Genomic DNA, 10,037 nt, shown 5'->3' on the forward strand with positions numbered 1-10,037 from the left:
GTAACTCTTTGAACTGTGAGAACTATGAAAATAAAAGCTTTTAAAATGAGTGTGTAGCCGATTTTCATTCCCCAGGGTATAAGTAGAACAGGCAAGTGAGAGTGCGTGTGGAACGTACTTTAGTACATTACTTACGGGCCGTCTCCACAGCAGCGTTAAAAAATCTTGAAACGCTTCTGCCCATTCACTTTGAATGGGGTGACGTCACTTTCCCTCACTTTTCGCCGAAATGCATTGTGGGCAGGCGAGCGGAGATTCTCAGGATTTTCAAGATTCAAAGTTGAACAATGTTCAACTTTTGAAGCTGAGGTGGAAGCGTCAGCCAATCAAATCCCGTGTACGCAAATCTGGCAGTTCAAGCTCTAGCCAATCAAACGGCGTGTATGCTGGGAGAGACATACCGCAGGTCATTTCCTCATATTCCAAAAAATGGAGGAGAAATTAGCGGTAGCGAATCAATCACCCGGTGCTTTATGACCAGACCTACCGGGATATAAACCGGAGGAGCCAGGCATGGAGGGAGGTGGCAGAGACAGTGGTATGTTTTCGCCTGTTTTGGGGAGTTTATATCCAGTTTAATTCTGGCTTTTTGGCTTCGTATGTCGCGGGCGGGAGATTCATGTGATTGGTTGATCGCAAAAAAATCCCCAAGCCTCAGATACGCCCACCTCCAAGATTTTTTTAACGCTGCTGTGGAGACGGTCCGTTATAGTAAATGTTTTAAAGAGTGGCTGTGACGCAGACTGCTGCATCATTTGTCTGACATTTAAGCGCTTTCTCTACAAATCGTTGTTGTTACCATAGTGGTGTATAGAAGTACAAGTAACAGTTGAGGTGTCTTTATTCCAAAACATCATAAATGGCTTAATTGATTATCTCAAGCAAAAAGCACGGTCTCCGCAGGATGAGGGGATACTTGTTTGATAAGAAATAGTTTATCCCATACAAGGGAACTGTTTCTTCTAGCAACACCATCACATGTTTGTTTTTCTTACTTACATTTTTTTTCCGAGACAGAATTTCTGAACAGCCGAGAATATCAATAGGTTTGTAGAACACGCAGAGGATGCATCATTGGCTATTACAACTTATGTATGTAGACTGATACACACACATAGGGACCACATCTTTTTTGAAAGTGTCTGGACAACACTGTGATGAAAGGGTATTCCTGATAAACTCTTCCTCTACCAGCAGAAGAATGAAGTTCAGGGTTCACCGCTGTTCTGTCACGTTATGTAATTGGGAGAGAATACTAGATTTATTTTCTCCATCTTCGACACCTTATTCAACCTTCAAGCACTACGATGGATTTTTGATAGGGATGATACAGATAATCGATACCCTGTTGCTACATTTTGTCACAAATGAAATGAGATTGTAAATGATGTTATCTTGAAGGACGCTAGGAAAATAAAAGATATCTTACAAACAACCAGGTTGAAGCGTTTTGGTAGCCGACTGGTTACAGAGCCATACTGTAAAACAGAATATATACTCCATAAAGAAAGTACATGTACATTGTGTTTATTTGTATGAGGTGTACAAAAGACAGACACACTGACTCACACACTACCTCTAGAAAGCTAACAAAGCAAGAACTTTTTAATGAAATCATACTGCTCTAATATATAGTCGCGGTTGTCTTGTGATCACGCCCCCTTCTCTAAACAACATTCAATACCAAAACCATTTTGCAGAAATGGATGACAACCCTCCTTTTTGTTATGAAATTAAAATATCCATTTAACAAATAGTAAAAAAAATACTGAATCTCTAAGCACCTTGAGTCAAAAAACAGAAAACTGTCAAGAACAATTGGAAGAGTAGCCAGTACAGGATGTTACTGTCAAAAAACAAATTAAACAATTAACTATATGACGCATACAACACTGTGTTGTCTTGATTGAAATATCTAATTGAATGGGTTAAACAAATGGCTAAACATTTGGCAATAAGATATAAAAATCGGCCACTGCTTCTACATGTTCTTTGTGCATTTGGTATTGATCTCTGTGTATTGAAGTTGAATAGGTAAATGGGGACTTTGATGACGTAGTGACACATTCAGTCGAGCCTCTAATAAGTATAAATTAAAAAGCTTGTATTGAATTTTTTTTTAATGGATTGCATTGATAACATTGTCTCTCATTTATTCTTGAGAACTGTTGCCTTTTATTTTCTAAGAAATAGATTAAATGCCTTGTTGTTGGCTTGTAATTGAAAAGCTTGTATTTATTTTTTAAATGTGTATTGCATTGTCTCGTTTATTCTTGAGCATTGTTTTCATTTGTTAGGAATAGATTCAACACTGTGTTTTTTTGGGATCTTATGATACTGTGCATGTCAAAATAATAAAAACTAAAAACTAAAGTGTGTAATTATTGTTAAGACTTTTTGTATGACAACATTTTTTACAGACTCCGCCATAAGAAGTGGCTGACAATAAAATAGCCAATGTTATACTCTACAGAAATAAAAAAAGTTTTAGTACATAAAATGATTCATTAGGCGCGTTCACACCAAGTACTTTGCCGTATTTAGTGCCGGCCACAACAGGGGCACTTCTTTCCCCCAGGAAAGTACCATCTCTCAGCAGGCACTAAAAATGGGGGTAAAAATTCCCTAGATTTAGTGCTCTTTTTGGTGTAAACGCGACATACGGAACTAAACGCGAAAAGTACGGTGAAAAGTACTCCGGTGTGAACGCGGCTAATAGTTCCATTGGGGACCTTTTATATGACTTTTTTTTATCTTACAGAACCATTGAGTAAGTTACTTGTTAATATACGGACATGTTGGGTAATATGCTGGGGAAAAATATAGATAAAGTGTCAGCAGGATAGAAATACATTACAAAGATAATTAGTCAATACTGCTCAACATCGGAAAAATGTAAACTATGAGATCCCATTCAGTATTGCGATGGGTGTGGCCGTCTGTACACACTAAGTCACGGCACAAATTCTGTGGTTCATAAATGCCGAAACAATATCTGTGTTACATGAAGAACCATTTAAAGCATCAGACTTAATGTCTGTCTTCTGTGACTTCCAACAAGGATATATAACAACATAAATGGAATCTCAGGATTTGAACTGAATCAGAACAAGATCAAGTTTCTATCATTGCACATTTACAGCACACTGAGTGAAATTAAAGGGGCTCTCTTATGCTCATGTTCAGGTTCATATTTGTATTTTGAGTCTCTACTGTGACATGTCTCCATGCTTTAATGTTAAAAAAGCTCTTTATTTTTCTCATACTGCCTGTGCTGCAGCACCTCTTTTCACCCTCTGTCTGAAACCAGAGCCCAGTCTGCTCTGATTGGTTAGCTGGCCAGCTCTATTGTGATTGGTCAACCGCTAAGAGATATCCCGGCCCTTAGCCTATCATTTACAATGTGTTGGAGCATTGTCTTTATGTTACGGAAGAAAACAAACAAGTCCAATTGCGGCGTTTTAGGGGGGGGGGGGGGGGGGGGGGGGGGGGTGGGTAGGGGTAGACAACTACATTATGCTGAACTACTACATCCAACAAGCCATTATTTCAAAGCTGACGCAGGGCAGTAGCCCATACTGTACAAGCAGAAACGCTTTGACTCCAACAGTAATTTAAAGGGGACCTATCATGCAAAATGTACTTTTGTACGTCTTTTATACATGAATATGTGTCACCAAGTGTCAGAAAACACAACCCTCTCTATTTTCCTCCATACCCAAATCTCTAAAAAAGGGGCTGCAACGGATCTGATAAAAACTGATCCAGATTTGAACACTGTCCTGACGTCAGGAAAGTGGCGCTACGGCTATTGGGCCAACTCCACCAATCAGGAGGAGACAGCCACGGCCATTGCCGTTCGAAAGCGCTGGAGACGCTGTAGTACATATGCCAGGCCAGTAGATGGTGCTGTTCTCACTGAATCAGCCCTTGCAAAAACAGAGCTAGAAATTGTCAAATTGAGCAAAATGAGGCATGGCTAAAATGCATGATCTGTTTGGTATTTTGAAAAAAAAAAAGTATAAATATGCCTTATATAGGTATGGTCCTACACTATATTATTCAAATATAGCATGATAGGTCCACTTTTGCATTGCTGTTTATAAATCCATACCCTCAGTCATGTTGACACACTGTATGATGGTGCATACACCAATCAACATAAAACATTCTCTGGCACATCTATGTAATGGTTGGGGGTTTGAGGACTGCAGAAATATTTTAGTCATCCAGTAACGCATCGAGTCATCGGGAGGCGTACTTTAGACCAGGGGTTCCCAGGTGTTACTGCCGGGCCGCGAAATAGCTATGAGTTTATCGTAATATTTGCAGAATTATAAATATATAAAAATATTTTATCATAATATTTTTTTCAAAAAGTGTTTAATTTTCGCACCTATGCCACCAGTCATATTATTTCATCCAGTAGCTAGTTAATCTTTCACCAGAAAACCGTTTAAAATGGCTTTTATGATGTTCCGAGGGATTCGGCGGCTCAGCCTATGGTCTCAGGCCCCACTCACACGGGAACATTTGCGTTACAGTATGCGTATTCAAAAAAGTCTTCCGTTCACATGCATTCGTTTCATTTAACGTGTCTGCTCAAACGAGGCCGCTGGAAACGCTGTAGTACATATGCCGGGACTGTAACGTCCACACAGCAGCGTTAAAAAATCTTGAAACGCTTCTGCCCATTCACTTTGAATGGGGTGACGTCATTTGCCTCACTTTTTGCCGAACTGCATTGTGGGCAGGCGAGCGGAGATTTTCAGGATTTTCAGGATTCAAAGTTGAACAATGTTCAACTTTTGAGGCTGAGGTGGAAGCGTCAGCCAATCAAATCCCGTGTACGCAAATCTGACCGTTCAAGCTCTAGCCAATCAAACGGCGTGTAAGCTGGGAGTGACATACCGCAGTTCATTTCCTCATATTCCAAAAAATGGAGGAGAAATTAGCGGTAGGGAATCACCCGGTGCTTTATGACCAGTCCCTATTTACCTACCGGGATATAAACCGGAGGAGCCAGGCATGGAGGGAGGTGGCAGAGACAGTGGTATGTTTTCGCCTGTTTGGGGAGTTTATATCCAGTTTACTTCAAACTGTTTTGCTTCGTATGTCGGGGGCGGGAGATTCATGTGATTGGTTGTTGGTGCCTTGCTCGCAAAAAATCCCCAAGCTTCAGATACGCCCACCTCCAAGATTTTTTTAACGCTGCTGTGTGGACGGTCCGTAAGTGGCGCTGTAACTTCCGCCAAAATACACCAAAAGCAGCGAAGAAGAGCAGCCCGAGCAGCCCCGCCGCAATGTTGCCATGGCTACCCTTCTGTTTATGCCCCGTGGTGTATTTAGCAACATGTAGTTCATGTAATTCTCCATGTCCACTTGTTGCTGATGGTTGTGGTAGAGGAGCTGTAGATGTTGCACTAATATCTGTAGCATGGTCAGTAGCAGTAGCACTAGCAGTAGCTACTGACAGGAGGAAGTGTGTGTGGCGATTGCTGGTATTCAGCGGGATATAGTCATTTCCTCAGCATATGGATAAATGCAACGGGGAAGTTAACTGAAAGAAACCGAATCTGTGGATATTGCATCGACCGACCAAGAAGCACGTCTCTGTGGAGAGGACGGCTCAGAAAGAGAGATATTCTCTACAAACACCGGGTGAGATCGCTCCTTTGTCAATATAATGGATCAATGCATGAAATCTGACTCTGTTTATTTTGTTTAAGGAGTATATTGGGCGTTAACAATTCTGGTTTGCCTTTTATAATATTATTTCATTCAAGAACCCCTTGTGCGTTTAATTAACACAGCTATTTTTGATAGTTGCTACAGCAGTGAGCAGGAGAGGTGGGGCTATCGCTATTTTTTCAGGAAATATTCGTATAGAGGTGATTACACGGACTCGGTTGACCCCCCAGAGCGTTTCGTTTGCAAATCTATCCACCTTGGGACCCGTTATCGTTTGTGGGGTCAGTTTCTATCGGCCTCGTGTAAATAATAGGGCTATACGCACGCGAAACTATGCAGATACAAGCAGTTTTCTCCTCGTGTAAACGGCGCCTCAGCCTCTTGTGCGCACGAGCATGTTACCGGTGCGCCAAGTAGGAAGAGGAGCGCACAGGAGACAACCGTTTGATTGCAGACTGTTATGTTTATGTGGGGAAATGGTGGTGCATACATTATTTGAGATATATTTCAAACTCGGACTTCATTTTAAGGACATGTCAGCCAGGGGTGTAGAGCTATTTGTTTAAGCATCGGATTGGCAAAACAGGAGAGTAAACCAGTCTGCCTTGATCTATGAATTAATGTCCGGGACTCTCACGGTATCTGCTGCCCGCAGCTGCTTTATAGAAGGTAAACCTCCTTCACTTCATGAAATGGCTGCAACATCAGGAGGCAGCGGGACGTATACTCGGTAAAGAGCTGTGCCTTTTTACGCACCGCCTTCGCTGTGTTTAACTTAATCAGAACAGTTTAAGAGTGACTGCAGGCTGCTACTTGTTAACCACACACACATCTACACACATCGAACTGCCCGATTACTCCCCCTTTTATTAGTTTTATGAAGGAGATGTCCAGTCAGTCACCAAGGCGCATGATGTGTGTGTGTATGTGCTCTGCTCAGCTCAGCTCTGTGTGTTCGGTGTGTTTGTGTCTGTCCGACACCGGCATATATGCGGCTGTTCGCAAAATAAATTAGTTTAATCTTAATCTCGATGTAGTGCTATGCTGTTGGGAGTGCACCGGAACGAACGACACTATCATAATATCTTCTGAAAACAAATGCCAGTGACACACACGCACGCGCGCGCGCACACACACACACACACACACACACACACACACACACACACACACACACACACACACACACACACACACACACACACACACACACACACACACACACACACACACACACACACACACACACACACACACACACACACACACACACACACCCTTCATAATGCGCCTTCTCCTCGTTTTCCCAGCATTCACTGGATTATCCGTAAATCATACAAACAAAACCAAAACGTTGATTTATCTGTTTTCCCGTTTTGGTTTAAAAACTGAATAACGTCAGTTCTTTTTTAAACTTTGTTAATATGTTTTGGATGCATATTGTTCTAGTATTTGTTCAGGCTGTTACATACAATTAGCCTCTGTTGCTACCTGCTGGTGGTGAGTAAATATTAAAATCAGTTAAAATTGACAACCGGTCCGCGATTTTTTTTTAATGTATCTACCGGTCCTTGGCACAATAAAGGTTGGGAACCCCTGCTTTAGACCATATGTTGATGGATTATGTAAACAGGGCAATGTGATGTTTTAAAAACAGTTTAAACAAATATGTAAGACTGACATAAAAACTCAATTTACCAGTGACGTGGGAATACACAACCCAGTCTCACGGCATTTCGTGTTATAGTCACGAAATTAATCTATTGATTCGTGTTCACCAACACGATTTCCCAATTTTTTTCGTGTCACACAGAACGATTTTAAAAGCAATTAATAACAAATTAGAAGGAAAAAAAGATTTAAAAAAAATACAGATTTCAGTATTCTGACACAGAACGATTTTAGAAGCAATGTATTTCTATGTTTCGTGCCTGCACCAAATAATAACAAATTAGAAGGAAAAAAATATTTAAAAAATACAGATTTCAGTATTCTGAGGCTCTGAGCCAAAAAAATGGGAAAATCGTGTTGGTGAACACGAATTAATAGATTACATTTATTTTGTGACTATTACATGAAATGCCGTGAGACTGGGTTGGAATACAAGTGGAAGGAGGCCAAAAAAAGATCAGACGTTGCATGGTTCTTTTCAAAAAATTACAATGCCCAAAAGAGAGACTCGTCCCCCGAAAAGCATTACTTAGCTGACTCATGCTCATGAAGTGTAGTATAAAGCTGCTATAACAACTATTATTTAACATCTCTGTGTCTCACAGTGCAGTCCTGAAAAAAAGCAATATGGTTGAACATGCCACACCAAACCTTGGGAAAATCATCACAATATTTGTTTCAGCTATGAAAGCATGTGGAGGTTAACATCCCCTCAGTGAACACTTGGGTTCAGTTTAAGTGCCATCTTTCCTCCTTGAATGCTATAGGAGCTAACATTGTGTCCAGAGGGTTAAAGGCCCTTTCATGTATTTACTGTAGGACATGATGTACATGTATTCCATCTTGTGAAAATCAATAAGGGATTTGTAGTAGGCTCTTGCCCCAACCTGTAGTTAAATAATGTATCAGTAACAAGACATACCTGCCAACCCTACCGATTTGGGCGGTAGTCTACCGCTTTTGACATGTTTCTACCGCCTACCGATTTAGCTGGCTTTCCCTACCGATTTCAATCTTCCCAAATTATTTATATATATTTTATAATAAAAATACCCCTTGGCGCACCATAGACAATGGACTCGACTTTGGCTCCTATCCTATGAAATTGGATTTGCTCATCACGTGATTAGTGTTCGGTCTTGGCGCCCCAGTGATGTTTATTCACATCAGAGATGTTCAACAATACACACAGCCACAGGTTTTGATATGGAAATTAGTGATGGGAATTCCGGCTCTTCGGTGAGCCGGATCATTTGGCTCGGCTCACCAAGAAGACCCGGCTCTTTCGGCTCCCAAACGGCTCTTCAGTTTACCACATATTATAGCTTTTATAATTCAATCAAATGTAGCCCTGTTTTGACTAATGATTTATATGTGTACACATATCACTTAAATTATTCAATACATCCTTTGTACTGAAGTATTCAAAAGTAAAAATTACATGTTTAATATAAATGATTTGCTGTGGCCAATTGTTTTCATTGCATTTACAGACCCTTGTAACTCTCTGATACCACCCAATGAATGCACTGACTTACTTGTAGAACCACGCTACACAAAGCAGATAGCAACACCTATACAAACTTAAGCATAGACATTTAACAGAGGGCTCTATTTCAGTATTAACTATACAAAAAAAGACAGCAACAGCTGACATCAAATCTTTGCTGAGCTTAATCATAAATAAATAACATAGTGAAAATAAATGTATTGCAATGCTCAAAACAGCAGCATCCAACCGTTTCTAATCCTTGGATATTACATGTCACTGCATGCATGCACGGAGCAGCTGTAGCGCGGAGATCATCATATCATTCTGTCTTGTATTACTTAACAACAACAACAACAACAAAAACGGCTCATTCGCGGGCGCAACTTAAAAGAGCCGGCTCTTTTAAGTGAACGACACATCACTAATGGAAATTCCATGATGAATGGAACCCCAGAGAAGAAGAAGCCCACCAAGCGGTGGGACAATGTGTTTAAAGCCAAGTGGACAGCAGATCACGAGTTTATCACGGAGGAGAGAAGCACACGAAGGTCTGTTGGCAGGGAAGATAAACATCTTCAAAAGATTCACCTGCTGCAACTGGAAACCAGACCCTGAACTTCTCAAGAAAGCTAAGTCTGCTACATACCAAGCACTAAAGTGACTGAACATTGTATGACACATTTTTGTGAAAAATGCAAAAAGTGATGCATTTTGTCATACATGCCAACCTTTCCAAATCCAAAAGAGGTAGGTTTGCGCATGGCAAATGTGCACGCCCAAATTAGGTAATCAGAAGAATGGTTTATATACCTGTAATTACTGTGGTTCCATTTCTTCTGATTACCTAATTTGGGCGTGCACATTTGCCATGCGCAAACCTACCTCTTTTGGATTTGGAAAGGTTGGCATGTATGACAAGATGCTAGCTGCTATGTTAGGCCATATTGCGGCACAGCATGGTTTGCTAAGGGAAGCATGCTAACATGCTCACAATAACAATACTAGAATGATAAGGTATATTCTTTACCATGTTCATCTTAGTTTAGCCTGTTAGCATGCTAATATTGGCTAATTAACACTTAACATAAATTACAGCTGAGGCTAATATAGGCAAGTCATTCAGTCAACAGGTATTCGGTTGAAGCAAATCAGATTAAAAGTTATATATTTGTGGCCCCTGAAG

The sequence above is a fragment of the Trematomus bernacchii genome, unplaced genomic scaffold (genome assembly GCF_902827165.1).
Source record: "Trematomus bernacchii unplaced genomic scaffold, fTreBer1.1, whole genome shotgun sequence".
Lineage (NCBI taxonomy): Eukaryota > Metazoa > Chordata > Actinopteri > Perciformes > Nototheniidae > Trematomus > Trematomus bernacchii.